We start from the raw sequence: 16920 nt of genomic DNA, 5'->3' as shown, positions 1-16920 counted from the left end.
CAAAGTGACTTGATTATGCCTTTAGGGCAGAAACACCTGGGTCTGATGGTATAATCCTCAGTCAGCCAGGGCTAGGGCTTGGCCAGAGCCTCAAGCCTTGACTGAGAGGGTTTCCCTAAAATACCTACAAAATTGCCTAAAAACTTTATTAATATCAGTTAGGAATATGACTTCAGAAGAGTTTATGTTCCCCACAAGCTGATTATGAGGCTGGAGTAGTATCCAAGGCTGGTTGGACCACTCTTGCACTGGAATCTGTGGAAACACAAGCATATCTTTGCCCCCAGGTTATCAACGGAAAGGGGCCTTCTCATTTTCCACTTTCAAGATTCCTACCAAATACCTCAGCTTTTCCTAAGTGAGCCTGTGATCATTCTGAATGCGATTGAAAAATTAAGAACATATAAAGCTTTTTGCAGTCTTTTATGAGGGGTATACCCCATCTTTGCACCCCCTTTTTTTGTTTTAATGGTATGGACTTGAGAGTGCTATGGGCCCATTCTGCATGCTCACCTGTATGGGCAGAAGCAAAAATATATGTGGAAAGGTTATCAATCATAACAAGAACATATTTCAACTTACCAAATTCTGGAAAATGTGTAACATAACATGCAGTTTTCTTACTGTGAACAGTAAAACAGTACATCAAATAGAACAACAAGCACTCAGAGCAAAAATAAGCAAAGTGCCCAGGAAGAGCGCGCAGGCACCAGCAGCCCCGACAATTCCAACACGGGAGCGACCGAAAGAGAGAGCAAAGATGCAGCGAGACAGAAAACAGCAGCTACTCGGAAAAAGGAAAAGATCATAGTAACTAAGATCTTAGGGATAGTAAAATGGTATAATGTTAAGCAAAATTATGGTTTTATAACAAGGTGTGACAACCAGCAAGACGTATTCGTGCATAGAACTGCTATTAAAAACAATAACCCTGAAAAATGCACCCCAAGCTTGGGAGATGGAGAAGTCGTGGAATTCAAAATTGTTCTAGGGAGAAAAGGGTTACAAGCATCGCAGGTCACTGGGCCTGATGGTGTTCCTGTAAAAGGCAGTATATATGCAAAAAATCGTAGTCATGTTAGACAGTATCTCTATTGTAAGTCCCCCCTACAGTGTCCCTTTCCTAATCCCACCTTTCCCTTTTACCCTATGTCCTATTACCCCCAGTGTATTCCTAATCCGTTTTTTCATCCATGGTTTCCCTCACAAAACCATGCTTTTGCCAACTGTTTCCCCAGAAATCCCTTTCCAATGCCGAGTGGGGGATGAAAAGGGGAAGGGAAGAAGTTAAACCCTCTCCTGCCTCAGTTTCCCCACAAAGCATGCTCAGAGAGTCCTGTCTCCCTTCTGTCAGCCCTAAGATGTTCCAGAGAATCTGTTTGGACATTTAAAGACTCAGGAGGGTGGCTTGTTTTGTTTTGAAACGGTTCTTGTTATGTTTATCCAGTTGTTTTCATTCTCCTTTTATTAAAATAAAATGGGTGAGGTGTTGGGGTCCCTCCCCTGCCGTGTAGCCCTGGGAGAGGGGCCCTGAGGGCACAGACACGGGGTTTCCCTGCCCCTGCTCAGCCTTGTTCCCATTGGTTGGTTTGTGTTCCCTGCGTGGGCAGAAGGACCCTTGGTCCCGTGACTGGAACAGTTCCTCGGCAGAGCTCCGGCCATGCGGCTGGAGAAATAAACATCTCTGAAACATCTAGCAAGAATCTGTCTGTCCATATATATTTCCTTTCCACGGGACTCCTGCTTTGATATATGCGTGTTGCAGTATCCCCACTGCAACATTCAACTGCTTAAATACTTCACCATTTCACAGAATGTATGTAAGTCCAGGCTCTGGACATTACAATTATAATAACATTAACTCTCTAAGTGGTTTCAAAAGGTAACAAGCCCCGATTCAGAAGTTGCTGCAGAATGAGAGGTTTTTATGGTCTTTCATTTCAGTGGTAACCTTTTCTACATCAAGGAAGCAGCAATGTGGGAGCTGTTCTTCCAGTTTCTTCAAGTAGGAAAAGAGTACTTTGAAAAAACATATCAGTTAATTTCTGTTTGAAAAGAGCTTAAAAATCAGAATTATTATCCATCACAAAAAGCAATCAAAACAATGGGGGGGGGGTCATAAGGTGCTACGGTAAAAAAGCAATCTTTGCGATAGGGTCCAGGATTGTGGCAACATTTTGAATAAGGAAAACAGGAGAGTTTTATGGACCAGCTGCAAGAGTGACATGCCTAGCCCGCAGCTGCTCCCGCACAAGCCGGTGCAAATGCTGCAGCTCTCCTACCCCCGAGGAAGGGGCCATCGGTCCACTCAGTTCTTTTCTCCAGCATGGCATCAGCTCATGAGGGTCTGCAGCAGATGCGAGCCCTGGCTGTAGTGGTGTGGGTCGGGCGGCGGCGCGGGTTGGGCGGCTTGCAGAGGTCTGTCGGCCCATCTTCTCACTTCCCACATGCAGAGAGCCACGATTGCTCTGCCAGATCCGCTGTGTCACTGGCACAGTGTTCGCTGCCTTTTCCTGTCTCTGCAATGTGCTCGCCTTTAGCGGGGGGGGTGGTCCCAGGTGCAGGAGAGCCAGCCTGAGACACGACACGAACACCGATACTATTTGAGCATCGTGCTCCAGTTTTATTGTTTACCTACACCAAGTTATACTTTGCAAAGTTCACGCCCCTTTCCCACAAGAAAGCCTCTAAGCAGTGGGGGAGCTGACCAGTGTATACCTTTTCCCAAGGCTGTTCAAGGCTGCCAGCTAGCAGGTGCCTTGCAAGCCTATCTTCAGCCTGAGGGCCCGTCAGGGGTACTTCTGCAACAGCTCTGGGGTGCCCAAGCTCTCCTGGGGTATCCTATGCCCCCACTCCACAAGGAATTCCTTTACATATCCCCTGTTTTCTTTTTGGGCAACCCAGGTCTGGTCGATGATTTTTTGCAGCCCCGCTTTAAGGCAAGAAAAAATACACCCAAGTATTATTAAGCCTAATATAACTACAAATAGCAATCGGCAGCCTTCTACTACCAAGGTACGCAGCCATCCGGTGATACCCAGACTCTTAAGCCAATCTCCAATAGGGTTGTCTGTCTCCCGAAGGTTGTGTAGGCCCCTCTGGAGGTCAGAGAGGTGCTTGTGAATTGAGACAGAGTGGTCAGAAAGATTCATACAGCACATACCCTGGAACTCTTCACAACCGTGGCCGTGAGCTAGTAGTAGAAAATCAATGGCTGCTCGATTTTGTAATACTGCATATCTAACTCTAGTAACATCTGCACTTAGCTCGTCAAGCATCTGCGAAGTTGTGTCTCCCAGCAAGCAAGTTTATGCAATATTGCGTGAGCCCTGGCTGCTGAAGCACCAGGTAAAAACATAGATACTAGCCAAATTAACTGCCTTCACTTGATCTAAATGGGCGGACAGCTGATTGAAAATGTCCGCTAATGCTCCTGTCTCAAGACAGTCAAAAAACAATTCCCCACTCTGTGTCTGGTGCTATACCCAAGAATTTATGCAACTCCCCTTCTTAGTTTTGCCTTTGGAGGGGTTCCCCGACACCCACCACAAGTCACTAGCAACCACCCAGGGCAGCTGTTACATTCGCCCCAGGGTCTCGCTATTTCTTCTGCTACGGAGAGTGGTGGATCTGGCAAGTCCTCAGCTCCCTCACTCAGCCGCATCTGCAGCCTCTCCCAAGGCTTCTCGGGACGGAGGTCCCAGAGTTCCAGCTGTTATGGTAGTGGCGTCACTTTCTTCAGGAGCCGATGCTGACTGCACCTTCTCGCTTCAGGATCCTGTCTGCGTAGCACGGCACCACTTGCTGGGCACCCCTCTGGTCAGTGCTGCGGCGATGACTTGTCCCTGTTGTTGCAGGACATTCTGCAGCGTTGCAGTAAAAGCAGCTGTTTGAGATGACTGTTCCGCATGGCTAGCATGCACGAGCATCTTGTCTACACCTGCTCCTTGGGGCAGCGTGGCAAGAATTGTCTTAGTTTGCCTATTTGCATTTTCAAAGGCAAGTGTTCGGAACATTTGCTCCTGGAGCTCTTCAGAGAGCTCAGTTGCATCCTTTAAGGCTGCTGACAAACGGTCGATGAACTGACCATATGGCTCTGACAGCCTCTGTCGGACTGCTGCAAACGGGGGAGACTTCTTCTTTTCAGGTACTGACAACAAGGCTTTGTGGGCAAGAGTCTGTGACAACTGATGAATGACTACGGGCATGGTCAGCTGTGTCACCGTCGCTCCATAAGCCCCACTCCCAGTTAGCATGTCAGCTTGGAGTGCATATAGTGGGTCTTGTGTGTCACCTTGCTGTTTGCTAGCTTCTTCTTGTGCTAACCGCTTCCACGTTCGCTCCCAGAGCAGGAACTGAGAAGGGGTTAACAACAATTGTGCGATGCTGATGCAATCATTCGGACACAGGACATCTGCTGTAAAGATAAACTGCAGAATGCTTCGTGCAGCTTCAGACCACAAGCCATGAGTGGTGACCGTTTGCTTGGCTTGCAAGATCTTCCAGTCATGGGGTTCCCACTTTGCAGTATCCCCGTGTATCTGTACAGGGCAAGCAAGGGCATCCACTGTGTGCCAGTCACTCTCAATGATTGCATCATGGATAACTCCATTCCATGTCCTTCGCAATGGGTCAGTCCTCTCCATCGGGGCTGATGGAGGCGACGGCTGTACCTCCCCTCGTGGGAAGGGAGGGGCTGTGGGCACTGTGCCTGATTCTCCCGACGGGAACGTAGGAGCTCTGAGTGCTAACTTGACCGGTGGGGCCACGGGACGCCATGGTGCTGATGGTGTGATTTCACAAGCTTTGGGCTCTAGCGCGTCCTGCCATGTAGATAAGTTGGCAAGCTTTTTGATTACTTCATGCATCATTTCTTGGTGCTTCTCCCCCTCTTGGGGCTGAGCCCCAGCAGCCCTTGGCTGGCTCTGGCTCTGCAGGCAACGAAACTGCAGAAGCCGCTTTGCTGCCGGACATTACTCCGCTGTCCGGCAGAGGGGGGGGTTGCGCTCTGCTGCTCTCGGCCGGGCTTTAGGACCGCTGGTTTGCGCCGCCGCTTTCGGCCGGGCACCAGGACCGCCTGTTTCTCCTTGGCCCTCCTGTGCCCCACCCCTTGAGTCGGGCGGCTCTGCTTCTGCCTTCGCAGCCATTTCTCTCTCAGATGTCAGAGGGGTAATTTCCTTCCCTGCCGAGTCCAGCAACTCCCGCAGCGAGCAGACGGGTGCTGCTGTGCCTTTAATCGGTCTTCTCGCAGCCAGCCTGAAGAACCGTGCAACCCTGGACTCCGCCCTGGTGTCTGGCCGCCGCTCCGTAAGACCCCCGTCTGTTCCCTTCCCGGAGCCGCTACACCCGGAGCTGCCACTCTCTAAAGCCTCTGTGGCGGCCCCGGCCACTGTCCTCTCTGCTTTCATCTCTGCGAGAGTGCCAGTTACTGCTCTCCAGGTTAAGCCGAGAGCTTTAGCTTCTTTAGCTTCCTTTCCTCCCTCAATCGTGGACAGCCACAATTCGTTTCCAACTTACCCCCCACGCTTCGGTTGAGAACAAAAGCGAAGTGTATTTCACACACCCATGTTCCCGGGCCTATGTAATGAGGGCATTCAGATCTCGGTCTTTCACGATCTCGCCTCTCTTAGAGAGGATGCTAGGTAGGAGTCGTGTCCCCGCCTCCTAATCCATAGCTTCTTTGCTGAGGGTACTCACTTAGCCATGCGAAAATACGGTTTCCGGCACTCGGCTTTGAGGTTTAGCCCCCGGCTTTACTCGGCTTTGGGGCTTATCCTCCAGCCTTCTATTCAGCTTCGAGACCTGGCCTCCGGCTTTACTCGGCTTTGGGGCCACCCGCTCTGGCTCCCCTGGCTCCGCCGCACCGATACGATGAAATTCGGAGTCTTACCGCCTTTAAGCAAACCTGCATGTAGCAAAACTCACTCGGGTCCCTGTTCGGGCGCCAGATTTAGCGGGGGGGGGGGGGTCCTGGGTGCAGGAGAGCCAGCCTGAGACACGACACGAACACCGATACTATTTGAGCATCGTGCTCCAGTTTTATTGTTTACCTACACCAAGTTATACTTTGCAAAGTTCACGCCCCTTTCCCACAAGAAAGCCTCTAAGCAGTGGGGGAGCTGACCAGTGTATACCTTTTCCCAAGGCTGTTCAAGGCTGCCGGCTAGCAGGTGCCTTGCAAGCCTATCTTCAGCCTGAGGCCCCGTCAGGGGTACTTCTGCAACAGCTCTGGGGTGCCCAAGCTCTCCTGGGGTATCCTATGCCCCCACTCCACAAGGAATTCCTCTACACTCGCTGCCATGTGCTCACTGGTGCTGTGTGCTCGCTGGCACTGCGCCCCTGTGGCCCCACATGCGTCTGCTGCCGCCGCTGCACTCTTGCAGAGGGGAAACAGAGAGGGAACATACTACCAGGAAGGGTCCCCCTGGCTCCAGCCACTCGCTATGACACAGCTCTAGCTGATGCCACATGGCACAGGGCGGGGCAAGCTCTTCTATGATATTGTCTGGTTCCCCTCCAGGGTCAAACGGGTTGGCGCATGAGGGGCTATCTTCTGGTTCTCCTTCCACAGCCCCGACAGACTTACAGTCGCTCGCTGGCGGTGGAGAAGGGGTTGCCACAGCTGCCGCCGTGGCACAAGCATCCTTCTTTGTCTGGTCTCTGGGTGCTGCATGTGCTGTGAGCACCTTGCACACTGTCCTCCATGGACACAAAAGCTTTGTCAGTGCTGTGTCACTTTGCGCAACTCGGTCCCATAACTCCGATGAAAAGGCGGTGCTCGGGTTTCGTGTGGGCACTTTGGAAGCTGTCCAACGCAGCATAATTTTAAGGGATTGGGGAGGCTTTCCATGTTTTTCAAGTAAATGAGACGTAAGTTCGAAAACATGGCTGTCCGATGAGGACTGTCCAGCCCCCATGTCCCCTGTGGTTCACCTACAACTGCACGGATTGATCTCTGGCCCGTGTTCCTGCTGCTTTCAGCAGCACTTCAAGTCCCACAGGGCTCACCGATGGATGCGCAATTAGGTGTATAATAAGCTCCTCACAGGGGGCACCATTTGTCAGGGATTGAGGCACGGACCCAGAGCAGCAGGGAATCTGAATTGTTTATTCAAAGAAATGAGCTGGTTTTTTACACTTTTTCAAGGCACAGTATTTCCTTACATGGCAATTCTCACTATCTGACCGCGTTGCCACATCAGCAACACACTTCCTAAATGTCCTTCTATGGGATGATCACTCGCTGTTCACCCATCCGTTGGCTCCCGGCAGCCTCCTCTCCGTAGGGGTCTGCCGTGTGACACCTCCTCCCCCCAGGGTCTGGTGGAGACAAGCTCCTTTGTGCTGCCATATCCTCCTTTGTGCTGCCACGTGCCTCTGCAGGCAGGTCCTAAAGCCCGCAACTCAACTCTATCCCATCTCTTCCCACAAAGCAGTGGCAGCTCAAATGGCAATATTAGAAGAACTACCTCTCTTTATGTATCTAGTTGCTTTTCCTAACATATTTAGCTTCTCAGTTGCACTTTTTCCTTTCTATAAAATAAATTTGTTTCAAAGAGTTACAGATGATGAATATTAGTTTTGCTATTTTAGCTTTTGGAAAGGACAGACATATGAAAATGACACTTGTGTGATGTGGGTGCCATTTCCAGTCTGAACCTGCAGTGAATCATTTTGACAAAGCATAATATCAGGTTTGGCAGAGAATGGGGATAAAATTGTCTCTCAGCTATCTGCTTGTGCATATCTGGAGATGGAAAGGGAAGAAACATAGCCCCTCAAAGAGAAATGAGGGGTATGTTTTTGGAGGTTTTAGGAGGACTGCTCATGAGACTGGAACCATGCTGGAGAAGTTCACTGAGAACTGTCTCCCATGGGAAGGGACCCACAGGGGAAGGACTCCTCTCCCTGTGTAGCAGAAGAAAACCTCAGGTGATGAACTGACCAAAACTCCCATGCTCTGTCTCCCTGCACTGTCGGTGGGAAGGAGGGAGGTGTTGGGGAAAGAAAAGGTGTTTTTAAAGGTTTATTTTACTTCTCATTATCCTCCTCTGATTTTGTTAGTAATAAACTCATTTTGTACGTCTAAGTTGAGCCCTTGGAGTGTTTTCTTCCGGTCCTTAGCTCATGAATCCTTTGTTAATTTTTTTCTCTCCTCTGCCCAGCTGTAGCAGAGGAGGAATGAGTGACTTTCATGGATGTGTGTACATTTGGCCAGTGTCAAACCATGACAGTATTCTGGGTAATCATTTTAATTTCAAAGACTGACTTTTTGCTCTGGGAGGAACTGAAGGGATATCATATGTGTGGATGGGAGGTGGTGAATATTCCTGAAGGGGATTAATTTTCAGGTGACTTAGATGCTTTGATCCTTTCCATCTGCAGGTTGGCTTGTTTTAGCTTGCTCATGTAGGGATAGAAAATTCCTGCCTTCCTTTTATGTTTGGAAAATTGCTTATAGCCCACACATGACTCTGTAATTGGGGAGAGATTGTTCATTCTTGCCTGCAGGAAGACATTTCTCTGTCTGCTGACATGGAGTTCCAGACTAGATAGAGGGAATGCAGGAAGAATTTCAATGGGAAGCAGGGCTGCACAACTCCTAAGCTACAACTCTTGAAGAAATTGACACTAATCGTCCAGAACAACATCATGTATTCTGCAGGATGAGGGAAGTAAAACTGCTCAGTAGCACTCAGCCTCTGTGTCTCAGTGTATAACGTTGTGGTTATCTGTAGTATTTGGTTACTGCATAGAAATGAGTTTAGAAAAATTTTATTTATTGACAATCCACAAGAGTTTGCTCTCATGAACATATTTTTCTTGTTTATTTCAACTTCAGACCTCTTAAATGTGGGTAGAAGGGATCATATACATTTAAGTGACCTGAAAATAGACAAGGGTCTGCTGATAGCAAATGTTATGCTCTGCTTCTCAGCCAAACATCTTAAAGACTATTAAGCTTGTTCTCTGTTGAACTTGTATTGCCCTGCCTCCTCTCAAGTTGCTCTTTTAAGTCAAGATATTCCAAAAGAGTGAGAATTTTCTTTGCATTGTATTTTCTCAGAATTCTGCATTGTATTTTCTCAGAATTGGGTGCTTATACTGCAGGTAAGATAGCAGTGGTCGGGTTACAGAGAAATTTAATCCCCTACCTCTTCCCCACCCCAGAAGACACTTTGAAAAGTTTTTTATGTCCACATGTGTCATTTGGAACTTTTCATCTCTATGAGAGTATATGATGCCCCAAATGAAGATTTTATGTCTTAATTAAAAACTAGTAGCGCATAAGTCAGAGACCTGGCATAGGCTTATAGTGTTTTTTTAGTGGAATTTTCCCCAGTGTTGCTTCTCCATTTAAAGATTTTAGGAGTTTGCTTTGAATTGGGATCACTCTTTGATTATTTTAAAATCTCACAGAATTTTGTTCAGAAATGTGTTTGACAAAGGCCATGTTCTAGAATGAAAAAAGGTAGTCTGTCCAGCTTTGATTAGATGACTTACCTTGATGCTTTTGTGCTTTTAGTTTGTGGCTCATTCTAGGTGCTTTGGGGTCCTAAGGAAAGAATATTAAGCACTCTTCTCACCCACCTCACAGAGGTCTTTTTAAAAGAAACTGGGGGCAGTTTAAACCTCCTGAACTCACAGTGATTGTCACCTGCTGGTAGCTGGGTGTCTGCTAGTAGAAGATTGTGTATTTGAGGTTAAATTTGAGTGAACCGAGTAAAGCATGGGGGTTTTTGTGTTTGAGAGATCTTGGGTGATATAGTAGTGTTAAAAAAATTAGAAGAATTGGCAATTCTGCCATCTGCTACCATTTTTCAGGAGCAGTAAGTGGTCTCTAATAATTGAATTGATTTCTTAACAAATGTCTCTTTAAAAAAAGAAGCTGATGACTAAAGCAAGTTGAGTGAGTCAAAGGAAATGAACTGTGCAATACCTATAAAAATGTTTTTTTTTTTTTAATTTTGATATTAGGACTTATATGAGGACCTTTGGGGGACCTTGGAGGATAATTGTTTGTTGCTGTCTCTGTGGAAGTATTTGCTTCTAGATTTAGATAGATCAGTCAGTGGTGAAGAGAAAGTCTTAGCATAGGTCATGATGCAAGTAAGCATTGCAGTAGATTATAAACTCTACAAGTTTATGCTGACTGGAATGCTTGGAAATGATGGCATGAATTGGACAACTGTAAGACCGAATTCCAGGTAATCTGATTCTGCTAGAAATTTTCACTTAGATGACCTTGTAGGATCACCTTGCTTTTTGGAGACTGAGCTCATTGGAACACTTCAGTTACATGAAAGAAATCTTAATCTCGGTTCAGGCAGCCTGATGTTTGGAGGATACCTCACATAAACCAAGAAGTCTGTAAGAGATGCTCTCCTTTTCACAAAGCACAGTGATTTCAGTCACAGAAAGACAGTTAAACACAGCCATACTCCAAAAGGCAGAGTAATAGAAAGATAATAAATTTTCTGCAAAGTGTTACTATGACAAGACATGTCATTTAGTCTGAAGACGTCTGTCTGTAGTCGCAGCACCTGCAAGCAGTAAGAGCAAAAAGGGCATCTATATGTTGCGGTACAGGAATTATACAATTAATAGCTTGTGTATATGTGTGTGTTTTGCATGGAAAAGATTAATTTGTCATGGTTGAGTGAATAGAATATAGTAGTTCAGGTTGCTAAATTGCAGAGTTTGGTTTGGCTTAACTTTTAAAGAATTTTATCACTTATTCTAAAAAAAAATACTTCATCCTTTATTTGCTTGCAAAATGGTGTTTCTTTGTTTAAAAATATCTGCACTGGTATTGATGTCTTACTACCTGTTCTGTCAGCAGTAAATTTTGATTTCCAGAGTTCAAGTTGCTATCATGTATAAACACAGTATGCTTGTTACTGTATAGAGGATGTTGTGGGGACGGGTTGGAGTCTCGGGTGCACATGTTGAACTGTGGTGTGTTAGGTTGCTCAAGGTGGTGAAAGAATAACTGGAGAGCAAAAAGGCGGACAATTAATTGCAGCTAGGGGAAGGTGACAGTTGCAGTCAGTATAATAACAGGCTGTGAATTGAACTTAACCTGAAGTGAAAACTGGTTGAACAGTTGTCTGGCATTTTGCTTTCCTTTACGCGTTTCTCCCTGTGCCACCACCCTTCCCTCTGCCCCCTGTAGAAACCTTCAGATCTAGTGGGATCTGATACAGGTCTGAAATGAAATGTTGCCTTGATCTCTGATAGTAATATTGGGAAGCTTTTTCAGATGCTTTGGTAAACATTTTTATTTCTCACTTAACTGGTTTTTTGATGTACGGAGGAGAAATGGATATACTTAGAGCATACCTATGTGGCTGTGTAGGGGTTAAGTGCTATTAAAAAATTGTTTTAGTGGGGGGAAAAAGGTTTCTAATTGTAGTGAAGTATTTTTGGAATTTGCCCTGTCAGTTAGTAATATTTCACTAATTAAAGCAACCCTTTGTTTAAAACAGGCTCACAACAGTTCATCTGGAGAGTTGGCTTGTAGACAAACTGAGGTATGTTCATTCATCAGTGATTCAACATATTTTATTTGCTGATGTTTCTGAAGTAATGCTTTTAACTTGGAAGAAGATAATCACATCTGTACATTCCTTGTGGTTTCTCTAATGCTGAAGGTTGCAGCTTTTAAAAAATTTTACTGCCTTACAATCTTGTGTGTACTGAAAATTAACGAACAAAACAAGCATATAGACTAGGCTCTCTTTGGCTCTAAGTATCAAGTTTGTTTGGCAACATTAAGGGATTATAAATCTTTGCTGAAAGAACATGATCAAGAGGCAGTTCTCTCTTTTCCCCTTTCTCTCATGTACACTCTTGCTTGGGAGAATAGTGTGTGTTCTGACTGTGGTTTGGTCGATACGGTTGTATGTGTTTGTAGAAAAGTGAGTTCTTGTTTGGAAATTGTACTTTTGCTGTAAAGGAAAGGACAGGGGCCATGTTGATGTACAGTGACAGCTGAAAAAGTTTACAGATTTTCCTGCCCTAAACTGCATTATACAAAGAAAGTCACATAATACTAAAAAGTCAACATACAGCTAACTGTACACTTGCAGGTGGTGTTTTCCCAATGCTGCAGATTCGCTGCTTGCTCTTAGTTGCTTGGTTTTGTCAAATGGCTTGCTGCTTGTTAAGAAGTCTTTGTCAGATTAAAAAATTTTGAAAGAATAAAACCTCTGACCATCTGGCTTTTTGGGTGAAATCTGTTGAGTGATGAAGACCTGCTAATACTTTAGGCTAGACTGAGACTTGGTAGCTTTTTTCTGAAAGATTACCTCTTCTTCATTAATAGATGATCACAGGCACACCTCAGGTTTTGAAAAAACAATATTTGTGCTTTCCCTTCACAACATTTATAAAAATACCAGCATGCAGACCTGCCTTGTCAACAGACCTGCAAACAAACATGTCCAGGCAATGAAGATGCTTCAGAAGTTTTAGTTGATTTCAACAGCAATATTGATACATTACATGATGTACTCTGTAATAATGAAGATATTACTGGAATATTTGGATGTCAAAACTAACTAAGCCTTTTAAATAAGCATTCTGTAGTTTCACATGTTTTTTGTTATAAATTTCCATGAAATTTCAGATTTTGGCAAGTGTGTCATGGGACTATTGTTTTTTTAAATTACTGTGATCTAGGAAATTACTGTATTTGAAGAATCTGTTCTAGCAGTGTTTTCCCTTTTTTTTTCCTATGAGGCAGAAGGAGTAGTAACTGCTCTGAATGAATGAATGAATGAATGAAACCCTCTAAAAGTGCAAGAAAAGAAATCTAACCTATGATAAAGTAGAAATTATGAAGGCTTTATAGGAAACTTGTTTTCTGAGAAAAGAGTAGAAAAGCAGAGTACTTTTCCAGTGTGCCAATATGAAAGTAGCCTTGGTGCTACAGATGTGAATGGAAACTGAAAAACCCTGATGAAGTGATACCAATGAGATTGGAGAGTATTTGATAAGAAGAGTAAGGGTTTGTGGAGCTTTGTGGTTGGTAGAAGGAAGAAATTAGTGTTTCAAGTGGATTCCTTGGGCCTTGGTGAATTTTTCTTCACTTGCTGTGGTAAGAGACCCTGATCTTAGTGCCAGAGAAATAACTAGGATAGTTATTTGGAAATTTAAAGTGCATGGTTTTTTGAGCCAAAAGGAAAGACCAGGTCAGTTGAGTTAAGCAACAGTTGCATTTTATATAATTGTTTTTCTTGATGTAATAGTTTAACTATTTGTCCTTGGGTGAGTGACCAAGTTAATCAGCTACAGAGCAGGGACTCCATAAATGTCTGTTGTGTTTGATTTCCATTTCCACAAGAGCTTTAGGTCTTGTAGCTGAATATGATCCTTGTACTTATGCCATTTTACATTATTCTGGTTCATTCATATGGCAGAGGAGAGGAATTAAAGTTCCCAACCTCAGGCCAGTAGCAACAAATCTTTTCCTGGCTGGATGAGAACATAGAGTGGTCCCAGTTGGTTGCAGCCTGTACTAGTCAGTGACCTAAATTTATAAAATTTGTCAAGATGGCTATTTTCTTGTACTCTTGCTAGAGGTTAATATTTGAATGGCTAACGGTTAATATTTGGAATAGCTAACTGAAAAGGTGGAGACCATTTGAACAGGCAGGGAAGGGTGTTGTCCTATCTCCAGCCTGGGACTGAAGTGAAAATGGTTATATTAATAAGGTGGAATTAAGGTTAATTAAAACTCTTTTACGTATAAAAATCTGAGGTTCAGCAGAAGTAGGTGTAATTATGATTATTAGCTTGCTATTGATTCATTCTTTTACCATAATATGGTTTGCTTTGCTGCTAAATTTTTCTTACATTTGCTCTCTCAAATAGAGGTAAAGGTTGAACCTTGCATGGCATGTGCTTTCCCTTTCTGTATGGCAAAGGGTGAGTGCATCTTGTGCTCAGCATGTCTGCCAAAGCCTGAACAGCCTACTTTCCATAGTAGTGATTCAGGTACCAGAGTGTGAAGGATGGTTAGAGCTGGAAGCAGTGTGTGGATTGGAAGAAAAGCCTTATTTTGCTGTTTGTCGCAGTGAACAGTGTGTCTGTTACCATCAGGCTAACACTGATTCCTCCTTAGCATTTTAAAAAATATTTCTGCATCACGAAAGTGTCTTTGTAATATGAATGATAGTTTTAACCAGGAAGTTTTGACACTAGTGCTTGCTGGTTTTTTGTTTGTTTGGGGTTTTTTTTGTGTGTAGCTGCAGTGGGGATTTCTGCAACATGTATCAGACAGCGAGGCCCGTGGAAAGAAATAGGGACTGATTCTTCATGGAAGTTTCAGAGATGTTTATTCTCCAGCCACATGGCCAGAGGACTGCTGAAAAACTCTGACAATCGCAGGACCACCAGGGTCCTCCCCAGGCAGGGGAACACAAAACAACCAATGGGGAGCGAGGTTGACCAGGGAGTAGGGAAACCCCGTGCCTCTACCCCAGGGCCCCTTCCCCCCAAGACCCCACGCCAGGGGGGAGGAACCCCAACAGTGTGTCATTCATGTTCTTCAGTAAAAATACAAACCTACCTAGTACCTGTACTATCTCAAAATTTCCTCTGATTTGTTTATGTGGTAAGTGTGGGTTCTGTATATTATCTGTGGTTAGTAGCAGTAAGGGAATATGATCAAGACTTTGATCCCATATACTGTTTTAACATGAAACAATTGTGTTCAGAGTAGTTGGTACCACCAATCTTATAATACCAAAAAAAAAAAAAAAAAAAAAAGAAGGTGTGCAAAGTCTACAGTTGCAAGTAGAGTGTTTTTCATCAGCTTGTGTTTTCAAAGACCACACAGGAACAGCAGGAAAAATACAAAATAAATGACTAACCACGAGTTGTCTGCTGTCCAATGAAAGTAGTGAATTTGCATCCTGGACCAGGATTGTTGAGTAAATACTTCTGATTTTTGGAGTGGCCCTTATCCTATAAAACATTTCGTAGAAGTCTGTGTAATACTACTTAGGTTCTGTCTCCTGAAAATGGTTGATTATAACTTGATAGAAAAAAATTGTCAAAGCTTCAGTAAAATAGCAGGAAAAAGTGAAACTAGATGTTATGAAAGAAATTAAGCTTTACCCAAAAGTGCACAATGAAGATTTTAATTTTCCACATGAGGTTGTCTACTGCTTCTTAAATTACTGAATACAAAATTTTGTAAGCCAAAAATTTTGAGTCCTCAGGTTTAATATGAAATGCAAAAACTGTTTCTATTTTAAATTGTTACATAAAATATGTTGGTTTTGATTACTGTTTGGAACAGTCTTAACTACATTAAGTAAGATAAATTTATAAAAAGAGGAAATAGATAAGGACATAAATTCAGGCATACACACAGAGTGTTGTTTTCAATATGAGTTACTATCATTAGTGCAGATGTATGGGATTGCTTGTTTAACTAGAGCTGTTTACAAACTGAAACAGGAGTGTTTGGAATACCATTGCTTCTGACGTAGAGGAATAAATTGAAGTACCTGGTTTGGTGTGGAGAACATAGGTGTTGAGTGAAGATGTTTTGGCCACAGCTGCTGGTCTCAAATCTGTTCCTTGCTTAGTGTAACTCCAGCCTTTCAAAGTACAACAGCCAGGTAGACTTAATGCAGTCATTAATACTGTCTTTGTCAGTAGGTCCTATGAGCCATGCTGATAGCCTGGGTTAAAATAAAGTAGGTAAATAAGAATATGTGTGGGGAGAGGAGGAAACTGGACTGATACTGCCATTTCTTCATCCTGCTGAATACCTTTAATGAGATCTTCATGCAGATTTGGAAAGCTTGTTATCTTCTGCTTTTTGAAGATGTAATAACCTGACTGATGACCTCCCTGATAAATGCGCTTTTAGTGTTCATACTTCCTTAGTACAACACCTGCTGAATGCACACATATATGCAGTGTGCAACTGTCAGCTTCCTTACCTCTGTGTACTTCTATCCTGGATGCTGATTTTTTTCTGGACGATAACGGGTAGAAAAGATATATCTGAAAGATATCACTTCTGTGCTGCACATTACCCACTTGAAGTGCTAAATTGAATATGTATTAGTGTAGCACACTTGCCTCAAGCAGGATTGTTGGGGTAGGAGAGAAAACTCAAGCTGTGAGCCTATATGAAATGGGTAAAAATATTCACTGCATTAGTATTAGTAATATTTCTTCTATTTCTTAGTAACTGTGAAAAACGAGGTTCACTCTCCTGTTAGAATTTAAAGAGTTTAATACAAAGACAATAAGAGACACATAAAATAAAGCAAAGGGATAACGGCCGGGTGCCTTGGCGCTCTGCCAAGAGCACACCTGATGCTAGAGGTGAGTCCTTTTTATACCATTTTTACTGTCTGTTCTTTATTCATATTAAAACTTTTCCAGGAACTGTTCTGCATGGCCACTCCTTGGGTCCGCCTTTTTAGAGCATGCGTAGTCTTCGGCCTTGTGGTTTTATTTCTTTTGATTCTTGGGGTTGGACCTGCTAGGTATGAGTTGATGGTAGGGTGGATCTCTTAATTCTCCAACAGTCAGGGCTGATTGCAGCTTTGGGCCTCTTTGCCCCCCGGGCAGAGCGGTGATAGCGGCTCTCGGACCCTCCTGGCCGCCCGTTCTCCGGGCGGAGTAGCCTTTGGGCCCTTTTGTTCTCTGGACAAAGTGTTGATTAGCAGCTCCTTGGGCCTCATCCTCTGCTCCCTTGGAGGTTATCTTACTTGCTCACACTTGCTAACATTCTTGCTAAAACGAGAGAAAACTACATCTACGCAGCAAAAAGCATTTCTAACATTATATAATATCTACTTTAATACTTTGCGAGAAGCCAATACTATAATACATGTTTATAACAGTAACTGATTTAGTGATATCTTCATTCCTCTCAGCTATTTTTTC

At 44.1% G+C, this 16920-nt stretch overlaps 1 protein-coding gene across 14 annotated transcripts in view; it reads left to right on the top strand.

Annotated features, from left to right (window-relative positions):
- The window catches only part of TNS3 (tensin 3), a 219277-nt gene that overhangs the window by 46526 nt on the left and 155831 nt on the right, over window positions 1-16920 (top strand). For 10 of the 14 annotated variants that reach the window (XM_039548558.1, XM_039548561.1, XM_039548567.1 and 7 more), the window contains one exon: window positions 11490-11534. The exons of the other annotated variants lie outside the window; for them this stretch is intronic. The gene's annotated coding sequence lies outside the window, so the exon portion shown is untranslated. The remainder of the gene's footprint in view (window positions 1-11489; window positions 11535-16920) is intronic. 14 annotated transcript variants of the gene reach the window in all.

This window comes from Corvus cornix, chromosome 2 (assembly GCF_000738735.6).
Source record: "Corvus cornix cornix isolate S_Up_H32 chromosome 2, ASM73873v5, whole genome shotgun sequence".
NCBI classification, from domain to species: domain Eukaryota; kingdom Metazoa; phylum Chordata; class Aves; order Passeriformes; family Corvidae; genus Corvus; species Corvus cornix.
Note: the sequence above shows the minus strand (reverse complement) of the source record. Positions and strands in the feature narration are given on the sequence as shown.